This window comes from Molossus molossus, unplaced genomic scaffold (genome assembly GCF_014108415.1).
Source record: "Molossus molossus isolate mMolMol1 unplaced genomic scaffold, mMolMol1.p scaffold_m16_p_1, whole genome shotgun sequence".
Classification (NCBI taxonomy): Eukaryota; Metazoa; Chordata; class Mammalia; order Chiroptera; family Molossidae; genus Molossus; species Molossus molossus.
Genome location: NW_023425344.1, coordinates 53,831,149 through 53,857,692, shown reverse-complemented (window position 1 = coordinate 53,857,692; position 26,544 = coordinate 53,831,149). Strand labels below are relative to the sequence as shown.

Below are 26,544 nucleotides of genomic sequence, written 5' to 3'. Positions count from 1 at the left end.
AGATAAGCAAGGGAAGGAGGCTTGAATGATCTATGTGATAATAGATTAGAGCTGGAGACATCAGTACCAATTCATGCTTAATTTAAAATAAATACAAATGTATAAACATATATTAAGAGTTATTTATAGATATGTGTATGTACTTTGGTTAGTATTCACACATATATTTTGCTTTGTCAGTTGAATGGGTCTATAAGCAACAGCGCCCCAGTAACAACGAGCACACTTAGTGTCCAGATCTTGGTTTCTGATGCTATTCTTCAATAAAATGCACCAGGGATCCTTAATAAATGGCTAATTCTAAGACTAGAGTACAAAAAGTGTTATGTGAGTCTGAAATATCTGCAGTTCCATGAAGGAGTTCTAAGGATCACGAAATTGAGACCCACGTACTAAAGACAACTAAGGGCAGCTGCAAATGGCTGAACCTTATTGCGTTCCCACGATCATGTCTGAAGCTTTGCAGACAAGCTCAGGCACTCCTACTCTGCAAACAGGGGGAGCCTGAAGGAGCAGTTGGACGCACTGACCTTCCTGGGAACATTCTTACTAAGAACAGTACGTGAACAGACAAGGGACTATGTTATTCAGATAAAGGGTTCAAGGAAAGAATAAGGAACAGAGTCCAATAAAGCTGCTAAGTAAGCAAGGCAGGTTGCCAAACTTTTGCCTTTAAAAATAAACTGCTGCAAGCACTCGGGGCTGAGGCCATGTCCTGTCTGTGTGTGTCTTGTGTTCTGTGTGTCTTGTGTTCTGTGTTCTTTCCCTTCTTCAACTTATAAAGGAACCGCAACAGTTCCAGAAGTCAAGACAGTCTTAAAAGGAAGCGCACACATGCATGCACACTCCGATGGTGTATATCAAAGTGCCACAGAAGCCAACTGAAAGAGCTCCTAATGTTCAAAACCGGAAAAATTTGAGCAACAAAATGAAGTAATAGAAGATTATAAACCAAATTATAAAATAAATATTCTTGAGTCCATTCTGATATAAATACATTAATAAATAAATAAATAAGAATACATAAGTCTTCCATACAGAAAAAAATCTAAGAGATGGAACATAAATATGGGCTGTACTTAGTGACTTCTTTCCACAAAGTACAGTAGGGAAAGGGCAGAAAAATTACAGCTTCATAGTAGAGAAAACTGACAAAGTCTACATCAGCCAGGTGATCAAGCTTAACATCACTAGTGAAGTCATGTTGACATGATATTCTCAGAATAATGTGGTATGACATTTTACTGTTGTGAACTTCCTCTCAAAAACCAATAATCCCAGTCTAACCATGGTAAAAACAGCAGATAAATTATTATTGAGAGACATCTTACAAAATGTCTGACCAGTAGTTCTCAAAACTGACTAGGTCATCAAAAATAAGAGAAGTCTCAGAAACTGTCACAACTAGCAGTTGTCTAAGGAAACTTGACAACTAACTGTAATGTGGTAATCTAAGTGGGATTCTGGAACAGACCAAACAGCAATCAGAAAGAATATATGCACCCCTATGTTTATAGCAACATTTTTTACAATAGCTAAGATCTGGAAACAGTCCAGGTGCCTATCAGTAGATGTGAGAATAAAAAAACTGTGGTACACCTGTCAGAATGGCCGCCATCAACAAATCATCAAACAAAAAGTGTTGGCGAGGGTGTGGAGAAAAGGGGACTCTAGTGCACTGCTGGTGGGAATGCAGACTGGTGCAACCACTATGGAAAACAATATGGTGTTACCTTAAAAAATTAAAAATTGAACTTCCATTTGACCCAGTGATCCCACTTCTAGGAATATACCCTAAGAAGCCTGAAACACCAATTAAAAAGAATATATGTACCCCCATGTTTGCAGCAGCACTATTTACAATAGCTAAGATCTGGAAACAGCCCAAGTGTCCATCAGTAGACAAATGGATAAAAAAGCAGTGGTACATATACACAATGGAGTATTACACAGCTGTAAGAAAGAAAGATCTCTTATCCTTTGAGACGACATGGAGGGACCTTGAAAATATCATCCTAAGTGAAACAAGCCAAACAGAGAAAGACGAGTTTCATATGATCTCACTTATTTGTGGAATATAATGAACATAACAGTCTGAGGAATGGGGTAGTCCCAGAGACACGAAAGTGGGGTACAGACTGACAATCCTCTAAAGAGGGGGGTGGTGGGGGAGAGATAAACCACAGAACTTATATGCATGTATGCATGAACAGTGGACATGGACAACAAACTGGGGAAAGGGCAGGGAGGGAGAGGGAGAGGGGAATCAGTGGGAGGAAAAGGAGAAACATCTGTAACAAAAATTAATTAATAAGAATTAAAAAAAACAACAACTGTGGTACATGGACACAATGGAATACTATGCAGCTGTAAAAAAAAGACTCTTTTACCATTTGCAACAGCATAGATGGGCCTGGAGATGATCATTACTAAACAAAACAAGCCAGTCAGAGAAAGACAAATATCACATGATCTCACATAATATGTGAAATCTAATGAACAAAATAAACTAATAAAAAAATAGGTCCAGAAGTATGGATTCATGGAACAGAATAATATATCTCAGTGTGGGGGTGCTGAGAGGGGATAGGAAGAAATTAACCAAAGAACATATATACATATATATGCATATTTGCATAACCCATGGACACAGACAATAGTATGGGGAAGGCCTGGGGTGGGGCAGGGGTTGGGTAGAAGGGGCAAAGAGAGAAAAAGTGGGAATCATTTGTAATACTGTCAACAATAACATTTTATTAAAAGAGAAAGGGTATTAGATGAAAACTAAGAAAATATAGTGAGTGTACCTTAGTCAATAAAAATGTATCAATATTGGTCCATTTATTGTGACAAAATGCACCTACTAATGTAAAATATTAACAATAGAGAAAATTAGGTGTGGAATATATAAATACATTCTGTACTGTCTTTGAAACTTTTCTGTAAATCTAAAACTATTTATTTTTTATAGTGAAAACATTATATTATAACATGCTTTTCCAAATCAAATAATACAATTAATATTCAATTTTGAACATATTCTTAAATTCTACATTCATATTTCTGAATATCTAAACTACACATTAAACAGCTGAATATATTCTACTCATACTTCAGATCTTGAAACATCAACAATCTATTAATATAACTATTACTACAGGAAAAATTTGGATAAAGGTCTTAGGTAATTTTAAAGCTCACTTTAAGAGCACCAAGCATTAACAATCATTTTTGTATTTTATTTACAAACACTGATACGATTTATTTATGTTAAAACAAATATCTACTTTAAAAATTAATGTGTATTAAAGTTGTTTAACTGATAGAGTAGGCTTTATTCCAATCTGTTTGTTAAACAAACTATTTTCACAAGATCTAAATCTACTTTCTAGTGATCTGTTCCATCATTGCTACCAGATACTTTTTTGAATTATCAGAATTATTTTTTCAAAGAGAAATAATCAAATTCTAGTCCCCATACATCTTATAAATATTTTACACCTAACACACATAGCTTTATAGTTCATGCTATAGGCAGTGTCTAAAAAAACCAGTTACTAAATCTCAAAACATTTAAATGTCTATTTAAACACAGTGTCTTTGCCCTAGCTGGTTTTGCTCAGCGGTTAGAGCATCAACCTATGGTCCTGAGAGACCTGGGTTAGGTTCCCGCTAAGGGCGTGTACCTCAATTGCAGTTTGTCCCCAGTCCTGGTTGGTCCTGCGGGTGGCAGCCACTCGATGTGTCCCTTTCATGTGGATGTTTCTTTTTTTCTCTCTGTCCCTCCCACTCTATCTGAACAAAAAAATGGAAAAATGTCCTTGGGTGAGGATAAGAAAAACAAAAAAACACAGTGTCTTCTAAAATTCTTTTTGTAAGAAAAGTAATCTGTAAACATCTTTACCTTTAGTTCATGCTTAGCCATTTGTGGTCACATGGAAGAAGTAGGTATGACTTTATAACCATTTGTGAAGTGGTCCACCTTTGCAAAAATATTACATTCCATGGGTAAAGAACAAGTCTTAGAATTGCCATGTGGTACAAATTTGTAAAATCAATTTTTGTATTTAAAAACATAAAACAAAGACTCTGAAATAGTCCAGAACTGTTGTAGCTGAATATTCTAAATATGAGCCAATTGTACTACACTAAAAATGTCCAAAAATAAGGCCTCTGAAATAAATATTTCCATTCTTTAAAAAAAGACATAATAAATGTACATCACATGGTCAGTGTACATATAAAAGTCATCATTTTAAATCATCCTGGATGACGCATCTGAAGTAAAATGACCTAAGTTTTGCTTCTGTCATTATCCTCTATTGTTTTTAGGACATTTTCTTGTTATACAGATGACAATAGCTACTATAATGGTGATCTGTACAGCTCCAATAATCGCTGCAATGAGCACATGAGTGAGCTTTTGCCTGCTAGGCACTACATAGAGAATACTAAAATCTGTCTTTTCACAGTGCTGTCCAATGTAACCAGATTCACATATACAAGAAGCCTTCTGAGTAGCATAGTTTAATTCACACTTTCCATGGATGCAGTAACCATTGAAGTTTTCAGGGCAAGGCATGTGGTTTCCAATATAAACATCTTCTCTTTGATCACTAGCATCTTTCACATCTGGTCAATACTGTAATCCATCATCTTTCTTTCTCAACAAACTAGTGTCATCTGTGTCTGTGCAATGACCAAGATGCCTTATATCAATTTGTCCTTGCTTTATACAAGATGCTTCGTGAACAAAACAGGGATTGTTGTAGGAACTCTCATCAGAAGCACACATGGGATTAAAACTATATCCACTGCATTCTATATTATATACATACCCAATATTTTCTGCATCCTCATCACACTCAGCTTTATATTTGCAAAGTCCACACTTGGAGTGTTTTCTGTGAACTTCAGCCCCTGACCCTTCCTCTTCTCCTTCTCTAGATCCAGAGCCATTATCAGAGTAGCATGGTCCTCTCGCTACTACTGTTCTCTCTTTCTGGTGCTTACAAGCAGTTCTTCTGAGAAAGCATTCATTTTGATAAGTGTCTCCATTTGATGCACAGACAAGAATGTAATTTCCATGGCACTGAAATCGACATGCACATTTCAATCCATCTCCATCTTCTTTACAGACTCCTCCATATGTACATGATGACTCATCACAAACTCTTACATCAGACTCTCTCACATTTAATTCTCCTCGTCTCCCCTTTGTGTCCACAGCTGTGGCCACAGCGTCACACAGACCCTGGCCTGCCCGGTGAGGGGGGCGTGACAGAGCCACCAGCCTAAAACTATTTTAAAATAAGAGTTTATAAAATAAAAAATTGAAGAGAACTTTAAAAACCTAATATTTTTAGATTAAGGATGATATTTCACAATCAGAAATGAGATTTTGTGAAAAGTACCAATTAGTGTACAAAAATAAGCTCTTGGAAATTTAAACTACAAATGAAGTGATGAATTCTATACAAGATTTGGAAGGTAAAATAAAATATCCCACAAAGTAGAAGCAAGTATAGACATGGGAAATATAAGAAAAAGAAAATAAACATAGAGGATCAGACCAATAACTACTAGAAATTCTAAAACAAAAACAGAATAGAGCAAAATAGAAAAAAATTATCCAAGAAATAATAAAAGAGACTTTTCAAGATATAAAGGATGTGAAATTTCAGGCTGAAATGGTTCTGTAAGTATTCAGCATAAAAAACACATGTGTGCACACATGCATACACACATACACATGAATACCTAATTATGACATTTAGAAAGTCTAAGGTGTAAATCTTTAAAGTTTTTTAAGGGAACATCCATATTACCTATGAAGAATAAATACCAGATTGGCACCATCTTTCCCATCAGCAACATTTGAAGCTAGAAGACTGGAAATTACGAAGAACTATAATCTTCAGCCTAGAATTCCATATCCAGCTAAACAATCAATCATGTGGAATAGTAGAAGACAAAAGGCACTCTCAGACTTGTAAAAGCTCATAACTTTGCCTCTTATAATTTTCCTTGGGAAGTTTCTTGAAGATGTGTTTCAACAAAACAAGTGAATATTTTACAATGAGGGAAGACACAGCAAAAAATAAATTAAATCAGAGAACAAAATGGTCAGAGAATAACCTGTTCATATTAGAGTAGGCAGTTGTAGGTCCTAGATCATAAAAGTTTTTGTGAAAATATAATATAAATTATCCTGCAACCTAGGCATGTGCCCTGACCAGAAATTGAACCTGCAACGTTGGGGGTACTGGATGATGCTCCAACTAACTGAGCCATCTGGTCAGGGCAAGATGGTTATTCTTGCATTTCCTATTTAATGAAATGCAGAAATCACTGAAAATCTTCAAAAGAAGTTTGTTGCCACATTTCCCAGTCAAGAATTCAAACAAATCTTAAATCTTTGAGTTCTATAAAACTATGTTCATAGCAGCATTATTTACAATAGCCAAAAGGTGGAAGCAACTCAAATGTCTATCAGCGCAGAGCCATAAAATAGATAAATGTGGTATATCCCTACAATGGAATATTATTCAGCCTTAAGAAGGAAGGACATTTTGGCACGTGCTAACATAGATGAACCTTGAGACATTATACTGAGTGAAATAAGGCAGTTATGAAAAGATAAATATTGTGTGATTCCACTTACATTAGGTGCCTGAATTAGTCATATTCATAGAGAATATGTAAAAGTGTAATGGTGGCTGCTAGAGACTGGAGGAAATGGAAAGTTATTGCTTAATGGATACCAAGTTTCAGTCTGGAATGATGCAAAAGTTCTGGAGTTGGACACGTGATGATTGCACAACAATGTGAATGTTACTAATGTTACTGAACTTTACTCTTAAAAATGGTTAAATTGATAAATTTTATGGTATTTGTACTTTACCACACACACAAGTTTTTGACTTCTGTTATTTTAAAAAAATGAATGAGCCTTGGCCGGTTTGGCTCAACGGTTAGAGCGTTGGCCTGCAGTCCAGAGAGACCCGGGTTCAGTTCCCCCGCTAAGCACGCATACCTGAGTTTCAATTTTTCCCTGGTCGTGCGAGTGGCAGCCACTTGATGTGTCCCTTTCACGTCAATCCCCCCCCCCCCCTTCCTCTCCCTCCCACTCTATCTGAACAAAAAGTGGAAAAATGTCCTTTGGTGAAGATAAAAATAAATAAATAATGAATGAAATTCTTTTGTAGGTTTAAAAAAAAGACGTCATTTAAATATTTAAAAACTAATTTTATAAATATTATGCCATTGTTTTTTAAAATCGAATTCAACATGTAAAGCAACTAGCATACTGCCTGGCACATAGTAGAAGCTTAATAAATGATTAAACTACATGATTATCCTATGTATCATTTGGAGTTTTTGACACTATGCTGTGGCTATATATGTACTTATAGAGAGGTTAAGTGCTATTGTGAGATGGTCTATACAAAACTCCAACCTCTGTTGCATTGTGTCTACCTATTTCTCAAACATAGAACTGTAACTACTGAGTGGGAGATAATTTTGTGACTGGGAACCTGACTTTTTGGTTTTAACTATATAAGGTCCAAGTGCCTTAAAAGGAACTCCTAGATATCAGGTCACAAGTGATACCTAGCCTTCACCTAGAGGTAGACCTTATTGTAGGAAGTAAGAGATTCAAACAAGGTGTCTACAGAGATATATAAAGTGTTTCTAGAACATTATTTCCTGGATGTACTTTTCTCTTCTTTTTATTTGATCACTTTTTTAAATGTTTCATCAGGTTGCAATTATATGATTAAAAAACCCAAAGCAAGGCATTTGTCCAATTGTGAACCTAATATCAAGTGAGTTATCCAATAAGGGGAACTCAGGAAGACAGAACTAGGCACTTAATATTTGAAAACCACCTCTTCACACTTTCATCCCTAATATCTGGCCACAGAGGTCTTGCATTTTGTTTTGTTAAGGGAGGCAATGTTTTCATATACCATACTTCATCTTTGAAAAGGGAAGTTTTCAAAATGTTTTGGCCTGATGTTTACATTTTTGGATTTATATATTTCAAAGAGAAGTGGATATTTCAAATGAAATTTTACGTGGTAGCTCTTAAATACTTTACCAAACCAAATATGCTTGCAGTATAATTTTATTTCATACTATATGCATTCATATCACATCCTCTGTGAAATTTATAATCACAGAGAATATGACAACTCAGAATTTTGATTACATAAAAAGAAATCCTTTGTAAAATTTAAAGTGAAAACACCAGAATACTGCATTATAATCTTGAAAATTACTAAGAGAGTAGATCTTAAATTCTCTCACCACACAAAAAAAAAAGGTCATTATGTGACATGATGCAGGTGTCAGCTAGTGCTGTGGTGATGATCATTTTGCAATACATAAGACTGTCAAATCAACACTATTTTACACCTTCAACTCACACAACATTTAATGTAAGTTATATCTTAATAAAGCTGAAAAAAATAAGAAAGTCAATGTAGTAGAGTTCGATGATTTATGAACAGATGGTCAAATGATTTGGTTTCAAACTCCAGCTCTGCCCTTACTTCCTGTGTAACCTTGGGCAAATCATGTTACTAAGGGTTTCTTGACCTTAGCTCTTCACCTTTTATATGCCTGGAATAAAATAGGTAAGATGGAGCTGTTCAAGGTTACCTTTTGTAGAGTTGGGACAGGATTTAAACTCAGAGTCTGATTTTAGGGACTGGTTGTGTGTGTGAGTGTGTGTGTGTGTCTGTGTGTGTATACTGAGTTTTAATTTTTCTTGTGACTATTTTTCCTTTAAGTTTGTTGTATATGTAAATAGTTGTTTGTGACAGAAAGTAGGGTTTGGGTGTTTTACTCCCCAGTGTTTTTTAACTATAATAAAAATTGTGGCTGAAATCTAGTATTCTGTTACTCCTAACCCAATCCTCATATATCTCAAGACAGTCTGTGAAATTTTGTAAGATCTCACTTCCAAAAGCCATACCAAGCAACTGAATAAGATCTCTAAGCTGAAACTGAATTTTAAAAATACCTGCTCTGGGGTATGATGAAGACATCAGCCAGTCTTCCTGGGATTCACAAAATGCAAGTCTTTCCTCATCTCAAGCAAATTAAACTAGCTGGGCAGTTGACTACAGAGCTCAAACATAAGCCACAGATGAGGACATTACTCCATCGAAGCTTGGATACTTAATAAATTTATCAAATTAATTTCCAAGTTTTTCTCTCAGTACTGTCAGACTTTTTTTTTTCATAAGTATTGTCTTTTACCAACAGAACCAGCAGCACAAAAAAAAGGCTTTGCTGTGACTCCAGGGTTGTATGTCCACTTCTGCATTGCAGGCTTGGGGATTTCTTAAGTACCTTGAACACCATATTCAAAAATAATACAAGTTCTTCCCTGGCTAATGTTGGTTCAGTTGGTTGGGTGTCATCCATGCACCAAAAGGTTGCCAACTCGATTCCCAGTCAGGGCACATGACTCAGTTACAGGCTTGATCACCGATAAGAGTGCAGAGGCAGGTGATCAATGTTTTGCTCTCATATTGATGTTTATCTCTCTCTCTAAAAAAAACAATAGAAACAAAAAAAAATTCTAACAGTATATTTTTTGTCTAAACCAAATCTTACATTTTCATTATACTGTTTAAAGATCAAACCTGTGAGATAATTTCACTGTTTAAAAACTATTGTGTAATAATGAAAGGCGGTTATGTATACTAAGAGGGCTGTGTATCAAGCCTGAGTTTTTGGGTGGTGGTTCTTTTGCATGCCAATATTTTTGCTTCTTTGCATTCAGTAGTTAGGGACTATCTCTGTTAAAATTTGCTTATCCATTTTGTAAGTACCACCCAAAGGTTATGTTAACTTCACCACTGTGTTCAGCACACTGTAGATGCTCAATAAATATATATGAATAAAAGTACCTCTCCTGTGACTCACTTTTGTCATCTGTAAAAGCAGATAATAATGCTTACCAGCTACCTAAAGATATTGCTGGCAGAATCAAAGATGCTTGCAAAAATCAATGGATAACAATATTAGATCCTGTCATTTCCCTGCCACTAGGGCTGTCACACCCCTGGGGAGGCCCAAAAAGAGTCCTTCTTAAAAATAGAAAAGAAAAAAAAAAAGAGAAAGAAAAAGAAGTCCTGCAAAATCCTGGAGAAGGCTTTGTCTAGTGATCCTCTAAACCCTTAATGGAAAAAGTATGCCCAGACCTTCAAGTTCAGAGAATTTCTGCTCCTTGCAGTTTTTCTCACCAATTAGCTTGGGAAGGGATAAGCTGTAGGACTGGTCCTGGCATCACAGGAACCCAGACAGATGTGGCAGCCCAGTCACTTTAGAGGTAGGAACTAGGTGTATGAGTAGAGAGCAATTCCAACAATGATGAAAGTTACCCACACTAGGGACATTTGTGCAAATGGTGGCCTTCAATACTGAGAAAGACCACTCAGAGTGCTAGGATAGGATCAAACTTTCAGAGGATGGTGCTGAGCCAGCCTCTAAGAGGATCCTAAAACCTAATCCAGTAAAAAAATAAATCAATTATATATTTACATTTGTGTTTACCCTGGAAACCCAGGGAAGGTCTGAGGCCCAAGGCCATTTATCGTTCCTTTTCTCCTCCCTCTCTTCCTACCTCTTTCTCACTGTTTTTCACTTCCTCAATTTTCCCCCTTTCTTCTTCCTTCTCGATTCTACTTCCTCTTCCTTCTCTCACCTTGGCAGACACTGAGGGAGCCCGGGGAGGGGTCCCAGGGGTTGAATTCTTAACCAACAACCTTTAAAAGACACATACGTGCTTTAATTTGCATCTCTGTGATGATTAGTGATGTTGAGCATTTCTTCATGTGTCTCTTGGCCATTTGTATGTCCTTTTTGGAGAGGTGTCTATTTAGGTCCTCTGCCCATTTTTTAATTGGGTTCTTTGTCTTCCTTTTGTTGAGTTGTATAAGCACTCTCTATATATTGGAAATTAACCCCTTATCTGATGCATCATTGGCGATTATGGTCTCCCATATAGTGGGATCCCTTTCCGTTTTGATGGTTGTATCTTTTGCTGTGCAGAAGCTTTTTAGTTTGATGTAGTCCTGTGTGTTCATTTTTTCCTTTGTTTCTGTTGCCTTAGGTGATGTATTGGTGAAAATTCTGCCATGTATGATATCTGAGATTTTGTTGCCTACATTTTATTCTAGAATTTTTATGGATTCACGAGTTACATTTAAGTCTTTTATCCATTTTGAGTTTATTCTTGTGTATGGTGTAAATTGCTGTTCTAATTTCATCTTTTTGCAAGTAGTTGTCCAATTTTCCCAACACCATTTATTGAAGAGACTGTTTTGATTCCACTGTATGCTCTTGCCAGCACTGTCAAATATTAATTGAGCATATTGTCTTGGGTCCATTTCTGGGTTCTCTATTCTGTTCCATTGATCTATCTGCCTGTTCTTGTGCCAGTGCCAGGCTGTTTTGATTACAGTGGCTTTGTAGTATAACCTGAAATGTGGTAATGTGATCCCTCCAACTTTGTTCTTCTTTTTCAAGATTTCTGTGGCTATTCACGATCTTTTTTTGTCCCATATACACTTTTGGAGTGTTTATTCTAGTTCTGTGAAGTACGTCATTGGTATTTTGATGGGGATTGCATTGAATCTATAGATTGCTTTGGGGGGGGAGGGGAGGGGGTGTCAATGGGGGAAGAATGAGAAACATCTGTAACAAAAACAAATAAATAAAAAATTTAAAACACACACACACACACACACACACACACACACACGGTCAACTGATTTTCTACGAAAGTGCCAAGATAGTTCTAGGGGGGGAAAGTAGTCTTTTTAATAAATGGTGCTGAAACAATTCAATATCTACATGGAATAAAATGAATCTTGATCTTTGTTTTACACTAGACACAAAAATGTTTTATATACTAAAATTAAAAACTAAAATGTTCAAATGTCTGAAAGAAAACACAGAGGAAAATTTTTGTAACCTTGGGTTAGGCAAACTATTTTTGTTTTAAGAAAAGATAGTAAAAGTACTAATTGTAAATGAAAAAGAAAAAAAAACCTGTCAAACTTGACTTCATCAAAATTAAAATTTGCTGCTTCTCAAACAACATTGTTAACAAAATAAAAAGTCACAAACAGGGAGAACATATTTGTGATACATATATCTGATAAGATTCATGATCAAATATATAACAACTCATATAACTCATTAATAAGAAGACAACCCGTTTAATAATAAATAGTGGAAAGTTTTGAACAGGTACCTCATAGGAGAATGAATATAACTGGCCAGTTATCATGTAAAAAGGTATTCAAGATCATTAGTGGCTACATGGGTCAATATCTTTATTAAAATTCATCAAACACTACACTTTAAAACATAGATTTTCAATCAGTATGGCACAATAATTTTTTAAACATGCAATCCTGATTATTTAGTCAGGGTCATCGACCTCTTTTCCCTTAGATTGTCAAATTTTAAAAATGACAATAGCCAACACAATAATAACCGTCTGGTGTTGAATGCCCTGTCTTGAACCATAAATATACAAGTCATAGAATAGAGTTCATCTTATTGGTCACTTTGCATTAAAAGATTGCATCTGATTGGTTAATTCTTGGTACCAGAACTCATGGTATACAAGTACAGGCACCTGATTTTTTTAAAAGTCACTTTGGAGCAAAAAGGATAGATAATTGCTTTATTTATTTATTCATTTATTTTGATAAATTGATCAAAATTATACCTATTTTTTGGTCAGATTGGCAAAAAATATATTTTTTGGTGTGCTGCAGAATTTCAGTTATTAGTTTGTGTGTCATGAGATAAAAAAAAAGGTTGAAAATCTCTGCTTTAAAGAATGCTTTTTATGATATGTAAGATACTATATCTGGATCTGTCTGCTTTTTTTCATATCCTTTTCCAAACAGAAGACTAATATGGCAAGTCCTATTGGATTTGCCACAAATGGGAGACAATGTGTCATCTTCACTTCAAAATGTCAGGTCTTGAATATGAAGGAAGACAATACTCTTTTGGAGCCATGAATATAGTCCAGACTTCATCTGTTGCTCCAGTTAAAATGTCAGAAGATTTACAGACATAAGACTTCTGTAGGAATGCTTCATTCATTCAGTCATTCGCAGAATGTGGGCATTTCCTACCACTTTGCTTCATCATTTGTTGTTTCTGAAGCTCTGATGACACCAAACCCATCTGAAATTTTCCTTCCAGCAAGTGAGACCCACTAATGGCATGAACATTTTCAAAGATGACTAACAGAAACTTCTCTTCTCAAAAACATAATTTGAATAAAATAACTTTAAAAAAATTTAAACTTGTCATGTTTTAAAGATAAATGACACTACTTATAAGGGGAAAGCAAAATAATAAAACTTAAGATTAATTTTTAAAGGACAATGAATATGATAAAATTTTATAAATTTAAAATATAGGACTTCCGGTCAAGATGGCGGTGTAGGTAAACGCGGTATCACGTCCTCCCACATCAAAGTTACAACTAAACTACAGAACAACCATCATTCAAAACTGCCTGAAATCAAGCTGAATGGAAGTCCTACAACTATGGATTTAAAGAAGCAGCTGCATCGAGACTGGTAGGAGGGGCAGAGGAGGACGGGCTGGCCCCACAGCCATGTGTGGTGGATAAGTCAGGAGGATACCTCAGATGGGAAGGTTCTCTCTGAGGATTGAGGGGTCCACATCCCACACCAGGCATCCCGCTCAGGGTTCCAGTGCCAGGAAGAGAAGTCCCCATAACCTCTGGCTGGAAACAACAGGAACTGAGGCTCAGGGAGGCTGAGGCGGCTGGAGCCCCAGGCAGCTCCTCTTAAAGGGCCCGTGCACAGACTTACTCCGACTTGCTCCCTCTAGGCTTGGAGGGGAGGCAGCTCAAGGGGCACCGGAGACTTACAGGGAAGAACTGAGCTGTTTGGCATTGGAGCAAGGGCTGGAGAGGCAGCCTTCTCCAGGACAGACATGCTGTCAGAGGCCTTTGTTCCTTTGGTGAGCCCTTCCCTGGGGCGGCAGACAGCCGCCATATCTGGGACTCCAGCAACCTGGCTCACACTGGTTGCCCTGCTTTGGTGATTCCCTGAGGCCCTGCCTCACCCAACTTTCAGGCCCACTCAAGCTGTTGCCAGTTGTTTAATCATAGGATTGGCCTGTCTTGGATCCTGCTTCAGGTTTTCCTAAATTCTTTCAAACAAGCAGCATGTGGTCTCAGATAGCCCCATACCTCTCCTTAAGTAATACACAGAAACAAACACAGAGAGGCAGCCAAAATGAGGAGACAAAGAAACAGGTCCCAAATGAAAGAACAGAACAAAACTCCAGGAAAAGAACTAAGCGAAATGGCGATAAGCAACCTAACAGATGCTGAGTTCAAAATACTGCTTATAAGGATGCTCAATAAACTTAGTGAGGGCCTCAAGAGCATTAAAAAAGACCAATCAGAAATGAAGGAGGTACAGTCAGAAATGAAGGAGGCACTGACTGAAATAAAGAATAATTTACACAGCTTCAATAGTAGATTAGGTAAAGCCAAGAAGCAAACAATTGATTTGGAACACAAGGAAGCAAAAAACACCCAATCAGAACAGAAAAAAGAAAACAGAATCCAAAAAAATGAGGATAATGTAAGGAGACTCTGGGACAACTTTAAGCATGCCTACATTTGCATCTTTTGGGAGCCAGAAGGAGAAAAGAGAGAACAAAAAGTCGAAAACCTATTTAAAACAATAATGGCAGAAAACTTCCCTAACTTGGTGAAGGAAACAGACATACAAATCCAGGAAGCACAGAGAGTCCCAAACAAGATGAACCCCAAGAGGCCCACACCAAGACACATCATCATCAAAATGCAAAAGGTTCAAGACAAAGAGAGAATCTTAAAAGCAGCAAGAGAAAAGCAGTTAGTCACTTACAAGGGAGTTCCCATAAGACTGTCACCTGATTTCTCAAAAGAAACTTTGCAGGCCAGAAGAGAGTGGCAAGAAATATTTAGAGTGATGAAAAGTAAGAGCCTACAACCAAGATTACTCTATCCTGCAAAGCTGTCATTTAGAATTGATGGACATATAAAGAGTTTCCCAGACAAGAAAAAGTTAAAGGAGTTCATCACCACCAAACCGTTATTATATGAAATATTGAACGGTCTATTTGAAGAAAAAGATAAAATATATGAACAAAAAAAATGGCAATGAATACATATTTATTGGCAATGGAATCTACAAAATGAACAGGCAGAACAGAAACCTTCTCATAGATACAGAGAACATTTTGTTGGTTGCCAGATGGGAGGGGGGTTGGGGGAATGGGTGAAAAAGGTGAAGGGATTAAGAAAAACAAATTGTTTGCTAGACTGACAAACCTCAAAAAGAAGGGGGTTGGGTTAGGGTGTGAAGAAATAAACCAAAGAACTTATATGCATAAACAATGGACACAGACAACAGTGTGGGAAAAGGCGGGTGGGAGATGGGAGTGGGGAGGAGGGGTCAATGGGGGAAAAATGAGGAACATCTGTAATACATTCAACAATAAAGATAAGGAAGGAAGGAAGGAAGGAAGGAAGGAAGGAAGGAAGGAAGGAAGGAAGGAAGGAAGGAAGGAAGGAAGGAAGGAAGAAAATATAAAAATTAACATGTCATCATTCATGACATTTCTCCCTTAGGTTTAAAAGATTTAATTCATTTTGGCTTAATATGTATTATTTACATAAAATTAACTATATCCAAAAAACAAAAATAGTATGCTTTTCACGTTTTTCTAGTGATTTAAAGCAAACTGCCAAGCACTGCTGTGTTTTGAATCATATTTTATGATGATTTACTAGAGTAGTTAACAACATCAACTACATCTAACTTATGGAGATTTTATGTAAAATATATTAAACATACATTTTACATATTGAAAAATCATTTTCAGGAAGCGTTTTTTTCTTGGATCACAAGGACTTTGAATAATACAGGTTAGATGTCTTTTATTATATTTGCTAAATAATACATTTTCATTGAGATAACCTCTCGAAGAAAAAGTCTAAAACCAATTTTGAAATTTTTGAAAACAAGTCAAAGCAGCACATTTAATAAGCACTGATCCTGGAAGATCAGCGTGCCGGTTCTCAGGACGTTTCCACTGGCTCCGACGTCTGGCACCAAGTCATGGGTGAGACCTGCAAGTTGCCAAGTCTGCATTGCCAACACTGGGAAGGATCACAGGCTTGGTGACCTTTATGGCATTTCATCAGAAGTTGTTTCAACATCAAAATGTTTTGGCTTTTTCCTGCAGTTCTGCCAGAAAATATTTTCCATTTAGAACTGCTAGTTTGGAATCTAGGACTTTCTGTACATCAGCCAATTTTTCTTTTTCAGAATAAAACCACAAAAGTAAATATGGTTTGAGATTACTAATCCTCATAACAAGGAAGAAGGAAGTTTGGCATATAAAAACTCAAAGGGATTTTGCATGAAGAAAATATTTAAATTCCCCTTTTTTCCCCTTTAATAGAAAAATTCCATAAACATATTAAGCCCTTTATCATTCATTTACAAAACATTGTTTTAAAAGTAATATATATACATATAGTACTTACCTATCTACCTATTTCTGAGATTAAGAAATAGTAACATTTTGTTGTATTTGCTTCAGGTATTTTTAATTTAAAAAAATGATATAGATATTGAAGCCCCATTCATCAATCATTTTCCCTTCACAGCCCAAAAACCTAGAATGATAGTCCCATTTATGTACTGAAATTTTACTATACATGCATGTTTGTATGAATAGTAGATAATATGCCACTATTTGGTGCTTTAACATTTACATATTAAAGAATAGTATTATACTAAACGTCTATTTTTTTAAATCTAAAGTATGTTTTAAAGTCTTGCCCATGCTAACCCAATTTAATTGAGTTGTTTCATTTTACTATTATTTTTTAATTTAGAATCTGTTAGGATTCTTTTTTAATCTTTATTGTTGAGAGTATTACAGATGCCCCCCGCCCCATTTTCCCCATGGCCCCCTTCTACCTGTTTCCTGCCTTGCCCTAGTTCTTCACCATGCCTATTGTCTGTGTCCAAGGGCAATGCATATATGCATATAAGTTCTTTGGTTAATCTTCCCCACCCCTTCCCTCTGAGATTCATCAGTCTGTCCCATGTTTCCATGCCTTTGGTTCTATTTTACTCATCAGTTTATTTTGTTCATTAGATTCCACATATAAGTGAGATCACGTGATATTTGTCTTTGTCTGACTGGCTTATTTCACTTAGCATAATACTCTCCAGGTCCCTCTATGCTGTCTCAAAGGGAAACCAATTCTTCCTTTTTACAGCTGCATAATATTCTGTTTTTTAATTGTACCACTGCTTTTTTATCCACTTATCTGCTGATGGGCACTTGCTCTGTTGCCAGATCTTAGTTATCGTAAATAATGCTGCTGTAAACATAGGGGTGAATATATTTTTTCTGGTTGGTGTTGCAGGATTCTTAGAATATATTCCTAGAAGTGGGATCATAGAGTCAAACGGCAGCTCCATTTTTAATTTTTTTTTTAGGAAACCACACTGTTTTCTATAGTGGTTGCATCAGTCTGCATTTCTACCAGCTCCACACCCTCACCAGCACTTGTTTGATGATTTGTTGATGGCAGCCATTCTGGCAGGTGTAAAGTGATACCTCATTATCATTTTAATTTGCATCTTTCTGGTGATTAGTGACATTGAGCATTTTACCATGTGTCTCTGCGCCATTTGTATGTCTTTGGAGAAGTGTCTATTCAGAGCCTCTTTCCACTTTTTAATTGGATTGTTTGTTTTCCTTTTGTTAAGTTGTATGAGTACTTTATATATTTTAGAAATTAACCCCTTATCCAATGTATCATTGGCAAATATGTTCTCCCATACAGTGGGTTTCCTTCTTATTTTGATGCTGGTTTCTTTCGCTGTGCAGAAGCTATTAGTTTGATAAGTCCCATTTGTTTATTTTTTTCTTTGTTTCTCTTGTCTTAGGTGATGTATCGGTGAAAATTGTGTTACATGAGATGTCTGAGATTTTTCTGCCTATGTTTTCTTCTTTTATGGTTTCATGACTTAATTAAATTGGGATGTTTCAGTTTAGTTCTATATCATAGGATCGTCTATCAGTTTGACTAGTGAGTAACAGTAGTTGTCTCCACATCTTGCTACTACCAACAGTATTTCATGTGCATCTGTATACATCACTTCTTATCTACATGATTGAGAATTTCTCCAGAATGCTTTCCATGGAGTTTATATGCATTTATATTTCCTCCAGCTGTTTTCAAGTTCCCATTTTCTCACATTCTCACCAAAAGTCAGAGTTACCAGAGTTACCAATTGTTGCCCATCTGATAGATATGAAAAGTTACCTCATCATAGTTTAAATTTGATTTAATAAAACTAACTACCTACAAGTATATGTGAATTACTTTTTCATATTCTTGTTTAGTTTTCTATTGGATTATTTATGTGTCTCATTGATATGTAGCAGTTTGTGATATATGCCAAATACCGATTGTAGAAGAATAAGACTTTTATTGTCTTTAAAATTATTCTGTTAGAGCATTTTAGGTGTGCCAATCTAATTTTAATTTCACTGAATCTTAGTAGAAAAGCTTTATAATCTATTTTTCCTCTATCCTGAGTCTCAAGCCTTACTTCTCAATATTGTACATATGTCCTCTTACCTGTTCTAATATACCTCAGTATATCTCTCTACCTGTCTATTTATCTCATAGTGAGACAGTATGGCATCATGCTTAAGAGGGCAAGGCAGGTTCTGGACCAGATTGATACTTTCTAGTTTTGAATCTCAGCTCTGTAACATCCTAACCATATAACAATGGGCACATTGTATAACTTCTCTGTGCTTCAGTATTTTCATCTGTCAAATGTTTAAAGTAATAATACTTACCTCATAGAATTACTATGAAAACAGAACCTTTAGTATGATGATTAGCACAGAATAAGCAATCTATGTTAGCTATAATAATCATTCTATAAAATATTTTAAAACTATAATATTATTTAGAACTTTTAAAACTGTAGTTTTAATATGGCTATCTCTTATAAGGGTATCAAAAATAAATGCCCATAGCTTCACAGTATCTTCCCCCAAATATTTAATTACTGTGATGATTTTAACATACAACCACAGATTCTTTGATACTCTTATCCCCAGGTGGAGCTTAATTTCTTTTCCCTTAAATATGGAATGAACCTAGTGAGTTTGTTCTAACAAATGAGTTATACAGGGAAAACTCAGTCACTTTACAGTGGCATGACCTGGCTTATACCACCTTAACCAGATGATCAAGGCTAACACCCTTAATAATAAATAGTTAATATCATGTCCCATTATTGTACAATTAAGCAGGGGCACTTCTGTGATAGTTTTACTTAGCATTCACAATCTAGTCATAGAAAAACATCAGGCATGCCCAAATTGAGAAGCCTTCTATAAAATACTTGACCAATATTCATCAAAACTGTCAAGGTCATAAAAAACCAACCAACAAACAAAAATCTTTGAAACAATCATAGATTAGAGGAGCCTGTGGAAACATTCTCTGTGGAGAATGAAGTGTGGTATTCTGGGTTGGATCCTGAAACAGTGAGATATTATTGAACCTATAAATCATTTTTAGGATAACTTACATCTTTAGGATTTGAAGTCTTTAATATCACTGAGGATTATACATTTAAAATAACTACTATTGATTGTTACTTATGTCTTTCACATATTATATAATCTTTATAAAAACTCTATGCTGTAGGCAACATCTACTGTTTTCAAGAGTGAAGAAACAGAATCTCAGGTTACATGTTCAAACCCACATGGCTATGTAGTAGCAGAACAAAGATGTACTATGTCAGTCTTGAACTGAGCTCAATCTCTTAACAACTTTTTAATATTCCTTTTTCACATATCGTGAGAACTTCTAGCTAGTATCTGTAAAGTGTTACAATGGCAGGTCTTCTGGAAAGAAGGAATATACACTGTCCAGCCTAACTCCATCATAAAAGGACATGGCACTGCTTATCACTACAGTATTTTCTACTGGTTTTTTATATAGTCTGTATTCATTTGCTACAGCTGCTGTAAGTAAGTACCAGGGTGGCTTAAAGAATGGAAAGTTATTATTTCACAGTTCCAGAAGCTGGAAGTAGAAGATCAAGTTGTCAGCAGGGTTGGTTTCTTCTGAGGGCTGTGAGAGGGACTCTCTTCCACTCGTCTCACCTAGCTCCTAGCAATGTGCAAGCAATCTTTGGCATTATTTGGCTTGTAGAAGCATTACCTCCATCTATGCTTTCATCCACAAATGAGATTTTTCCTGTGTCCAATTTCCCCTCTTTTATAAGGACACTAGTTATATTGGATTAGGTGCCTGCCATACTCCAGTATGACTTTATCTTACCTTAATTAATTATATCTGCAAAGATCCTATACCAAATAAAGTAATTTTATGAGACACTAAGGTTTAGGACTTCAGTGTATGAGTTTGTGTGAGAGAGGGCTGGACACAATTCAACCCATTACATGGTCTTAAAATAAATTAGTTTTATTTATAATATTTGTCAATAAAGATAGATTTTTAAAGTTGTATTAATTATATTTATTTCCAAAGAAAAGAGAAAGACTGTGGTAAATGAGCAATACATAAGACAATTACTGGGGAAAGTTTTTAAGAAAGTTAGTGTTTTACAAGTATTTCATATGGGGCCACTCATGGCACCTAATCTTGTCCTCTAGGTTATGTGTGGGACCAGTGAAAGCTCCTAAGTAAAAGGTAGGAGCTCCCTTCTCTGTGCTTCCATCATGCTGCTTTATTTTGAGTCTCAGAGTCCCCTCTGAGACTCAAAGAGCTTGCATAGAAATGATCATATACATCTGTATTCTAATATGCAGCACAGCACTCAGTATTGGGTGCTCAATAGCACATCTTTACTCACACCAGAAGTTGCTAAGAAGAATGCATAAATTGCCCGGCCAATGTGGTTCAACTCCTGGTCAGGGCACATGCCCAGGTTGTGGGCCCCATCCCCAGTAAGGGACATGCAGGAGGCAGCCAATTGATGTTCTCTCTCATCGATGTTTCTATCTCTCTCTCCCTTTCCCTTCCTCTTTGTTTGAAAATCAATAAAGAAAATAATTTTTTAAAAAAGAATACATGAGTTAATTTGGGGTACATGAACATCAACCACCCAGACCTTATTTACTACTTGGAGATGTAAAGTGGTGGGCACAATAGAAACCTATAGTATTTGAAAAAACACATCAACAAAATGTTACATGTTCAACATTATTTCTGTTCATCTAGTAGCATTTGTTTATTTATTTATTTATTTATTTATTTATTTATTTATTGGAAGAAGGACGATTAAGGTAAAAGTCTTTCTTCCAGGAAATATACATACACATCTATTCATTCTCTCTCTCTCTCTCTCTCTCTCTCTCTCTCTCTCTCTCTCTCTCTCATGATATAGATTAGATATAGATGTAGATATATAATCCCCCCCCCAAGATACTAGGTTGTAAATATCTGGGGTAGGCACTCAGTAAATATTTAAAAGACAAAAATAAGAAAGGAATAAGGAGGAAGAAGTAAAAAATGAGAAGGAAAGGGCGTGGGAGAGAGAGAAACAGCATTGGTTATCAGATCACCCCTGTAATTAGTAAATAGGGTTATAGTTCTGCTGTCATAATTAATGCAACTTAGTCTGAGATGGTTCCATAAAGAGAGATTTGATTCTCCCACCCACAGCCACTGCTGATTCATTTGTTATGTGAGTTTTATGGGGATTCCCTTTATTTTGTGTGCACAGTCATAGGAAGGTTTTCTATATATTTATCCAACATTTGTAAGCATTTAAAGGAAAGGGTTTGTGTTTTAGTTTTTGTTTGCCATCTTGCAAAACCAGAAGTTTATTTTTCTTCTTTCTTTAAAATGTGTATTAACTTTGCATATTTCTAAGCACAGTTGTACTGTTGTAGACACTAAGGTCACAAACGTGTACAAAATATATAAATACTTTCTAGTAAGGAATAATAATAATAAATATGATAAATATGGCCCTGGCCAGTTTGGCTCTGCCCTGGAGTGTCAGCCCTTGAACCAAAGAGTCCCTTGGGTTTATTTCTTGGTCAAGAGCATGTACCTCACTTGCAGTTTCAATCCCTGGTCCCAGTTGGTGTTTTGCAGAAGGAAATCAATTGATGTGTCTCTCTCACATCAATCTCTCTCCCTCTCCCCCTCTCTCTATCCCTTCCTCCTACTCTATCTAAACATCAATAGAAAAATATCCTCAGCTGAGGATTAAAAAAATGTTTTTAATATCATAAATGTGTAAATTATTAGTAAGTATGGTAAAGGTGATTAGTGTTACAAAAACACAAAATAGAGCAGGGTAGGGGTATTGAGGAATATTGTGACAGGTGGAAGGACTCATCAACAGGCTAGATGATTCTGACATGTTGGATTCCACTAGTTTAAAAGATAACTTATACTTTGGCTAATTCACATACCATGAATTAGAATGTTTGAGATATCCTTCACTCTGGCCCAAATAAAAAATTAATTCAAATTTTAGAGGCCTAATTGACCAGCATATTTTGTCTAGCCAAGTGAAGTCTGTGTAATAATGAGGTCACATATTGGGTCAACCCTTGAATGAAATGGTCAATTAATCTGTTTTAAAAACACAGTTAGCTAAGTTTGGATGAATCGATGCATAAGGCATTGTTTTTTATTGAGCTTATTCCAATATTTGCAATTTGTAATGGCTTTCATTCTTTTGGTCCTCTCCTCCTCTCTAATATTTGAGTATTTAAAAATTATTACAGAGCCATTATCCTGAGCAAGTATCCAGGTGATTAAACTGTAAAAAAAGGGGAGAGAAAAACAGTTGCTGCCCCTGCAGACTGCAAAAATGCACTCTCTTCAGCACAACCCATGATGATTGAACTAATGTCTACATGCTGCATGTTTCCCTCCATACAAGTCTCACACAACTTATTTTTAAATTTCTTTTTCTTTAATGGTTTTTAGAGAGAGAATAAGGAAGAGAGAGAGAGAGAGAGAGAGAGAGAGAAATATTAATGAGAGAGAACATCAACTGGCCACCCCCCACTGGGGATTTGGCCCACAACCTGGGCATATGCCCTGACCAGGAATCAAACCAGCAACCTCTTTGTGCTTGGGTCGATGCTCAACCACTGAGCCACACCAGCCAGGCCACATCTTATTTTTAAGAAAATAAAAAGTTATCTGTCACAAGAGGGAAAATGGCAGGAGAGTGAATGGAAGCTACACAGACTATCTCCCAGGACCAATCTGGAATTACAACAAAATAAAGATATGTCTGGAAAAAACAACTGAAAAGCAGCTAGAGAGAACCCTATGACCAGGGACCTGAAGAGGACCCCAAATCAAGACTGGTAGGAGGTATGGAGGTGCAAGAGGGCTGGTGGGCTCCCACAGATAGCAGCTGAGGGCTATCTTAGCTGTGAGATGCTCCCTCTGAGAAGTCAGGATTGAAACCCCAAGCTGGCTCCCGAGCACAGAGTGGCAGAATAAGAAAAGATATCCACATAACACCTGGATGAGAAAATCACCACAGCAGAGGTTCTGTCTGGCAGGGAGAGGTGCTAGGAGTACCAGCATTTTTCTGAAGGGCCAGTGCACTCTATTACTGCTACAGCTACTCAACTTTGGCTCCAGCAGAGGGAGGGTGGTCTGAACTAGAGCTGTGAGGAGAGTCGGGGGTTTGTAGGACTGGAGAGAGAGCTGGGAAGGAGGCCATCAGGAGCTCTATGCTGAATCATTCACCCACACGCCAGTAGCCATGTTCGTCAAGACGCCCCTTTCCATTAGAGTGGCTTTAGCCTGGGGGAGAAGCAACTGCCCCTCCATCAGGTATTTAACACCACCCATCCCAGAGAAGTGCAACCTGAGGCTCATTAACAGCCAGAGACAAACTGCAGGCTAATAGGCAGAGACAGGATTCTAAAGTCTTTGAGCTTTGTACCTGGCTCTCAGGGTTGGGTGATGTGGCTCTGGGGACTGAGCTGTGAAGGCAGAAGCCTGGGTTTCTCTGCTAATCCAAAAAGCTACACAGCAAAAATAATTTTCTTCTCAAAGCAATTTAGCCCAGGGAAAAGCAATTGTTCCGCCCACTGGTAATCCTCATACCCTGCCCACCTGTATGATTTTTTATTCAGCTGAGGGCTACAACCTGAGGCTCTTTAATAACAGACTAATAGTCAGCCTGCAGGCAAAAGCTTTGGGATAATTGAATCTTTGCTTGGCCTTGAAACTCTACCCAGGAAAGTAAGTGTTCAGCATGGTCCCTTCTATACTCATCCAAACAAAGCAGAGGGAGCCACAACCAGCAGAACATCAACACTCACAGGAAAAATTTGGCAGGTTCCAAACCCTGCTGAGACAGTCAAAATAGTGAAACAAGAAAAACAAATCCCAAATGAAAGAACAAGATAATTCTACAGAAAAAGAGCTAAATAAGCAGGTTAACAGATGTAGAGTTGAGAGTAATGATTATGCAGAAGCTCAACAGCATGAGAAAGGATATAGAAAAAATGAAAATAGACCAATTAGGAATAAAAAAACCACCAAACAGGAATGAAGAATGACATACCAAAAATAAAGAACACATCTACTGGAATAACCAGTAGATTAAAGGAAGCTGAGATCAGATCAGAAAAGTAGAAGACAGGGAAAAAAAAAAAAAAAAAATCACTCAATCATAGCACCAAAAAAGAAAATCAATTAAAAACAGGAGGACAGTTTAAGAGAGCTGTGGGACAACGTGAAATGTAAAAACATCCGTTGTATAGGAGTACCAGAAAAAGAAGAAAGTGAGCAAGGATTAGAGAATCTCTATGAAGAAGGAGTGGCAGAAAAGTTCCCTAACATGGTGAAGGAAAAAGGCATACACCCTGGCCAGTTTGGCTCAGCAGTTAGAGCATCAACCTGTGGTCGAGAGAGACCCGGGTTCAGTTTCCACTAAGGGCACGTACCTCAGTTGCAGTTTGTCCCCAGCCCTGGTTGGGTCACACAGGTGACAGCCACTCCATGTGTCCCTTTCACGTCGACGTTTCTCTCTTCCTCCCTCTCCCTCACACTCTATACGAACAAAAAATGGAAAAATGTCCTCAAGTGAGGATTAAGAAAAAAAGAAAGAAAGAAAAAGACATACAAGTTCAGGAAGCACAGAGAGCCCCAAGTAAGAAGAACCTAAAAAGGCCCACATCAAGACACATTATAATTAAAATGCCAAAAATTAAAGACAAAGAGAGAATTTTAAAGTCGGCAAGAGAAGAGCAACAGGTTACCTATAATGGAGCCCCCATAAGGCTATAAGCTGATTTCTCATCAGAAACACTATAGGCCAGAAGGAAATGGCATGTAGTATTCAGGGTAATGAAAAACAAAGATCTGAATCCAAGACTACTCTAACTAACAAGACTTTAATTCAGAAAAGAAGGTAAAATAAAGAGCTTCCCAGACAAAATTTTTAAAAAGGCTAAGGGAATATATTAGCACGAAACCAGCATTGCAAGAAATGTTAAAAAAGACTGCTCTAATAAGCAGAATAAATAGAGAAAGATAGCCCTAATAAATAAAGATGGCAATAAATAAATAAATATCAATAATAACCTGAAATGAAACTGGATTAAATACTCCAATTAAAAGATAGAGTAGTGCTTGCTTCAGCAGCACATATACTAACATTGGAACAACACAGAGATTAGCATGGCCCCTGCACAGGGATGACACACAAATTCCTGAAGCATTCCATATTTTTACCATCATAGTGGGTGACTTTAACACACTACTGACACCACTGGATAAATCTTCTAGACAAAAAATTAACAAGGACGTTACAAGATAAACTAGATCAGTGGGACTTCATTGATATTTACAGAAAATTTCATCCCAAAGCTGTAGAATATACATTCTTCTCAAGTGCACATGAAACATTCTCAAAGACAGACAAACATGTTAGGACACAAAGCAAGTCTCTACAAATTCAAGAAGATTGAAATATTTCAAGCATCTTCTCAGATCACAGTGGTTTGAAACTTGAACTCAATAAAAATAAAAACACACAAAAACATTCAAACACTTGGAGGCTAAATAGCATGTTATTAAACAAAGAATGGGTTACTAACAAGATCAAGGAAGAAATTAAAAAACTCCTGGAAACCAATGAAAATGAACATACAACAACACAAAATCTATGGGACACAGCAAAAGCAGTCCTGAGAGGGAAATTCATAGCACTACAGGCCTACCTCAAGAAACAAGAAAAATTCCTTGTTTGAAAAATTGATTTTCTAACCCTACAACTTAAAGAACTAAAAAGTAAACAAAAAGAAAAACTCAGAGCTATTAGGAGGAAGAAAATATAAAGGTCAGAGCACAAATAAACAACATAGAGACAAAAAGAAAAAAAAATAGACAAT

General features: G+C 36.6%; 1 non-coding gene and 1 pseudogene across 1 annotated transcript; one reads left to right on the top strand and one right to left on the bottom strand.

Moving 5' to 3' along the window:
• Positions 1–4,255: 4,255 nt before the first annotated feature.
• On the bottom strand, positions 4,256–5,859 carry LOC118626212 (annotated as a pseudogene).
• Positions 5,860–25,779: 19,920 nt separating this feature from the next.
• On the top strand, positions 25,780–25,883 carry LOC118621480. The gene has a single exon (XR_004957702.1). It is a non-coding gene; the product is annotated as a U6 spliceosomal RNA (small nuclear RNA).
• Positions 25,884–26,544: the final 661 nt, after the last annotated feature.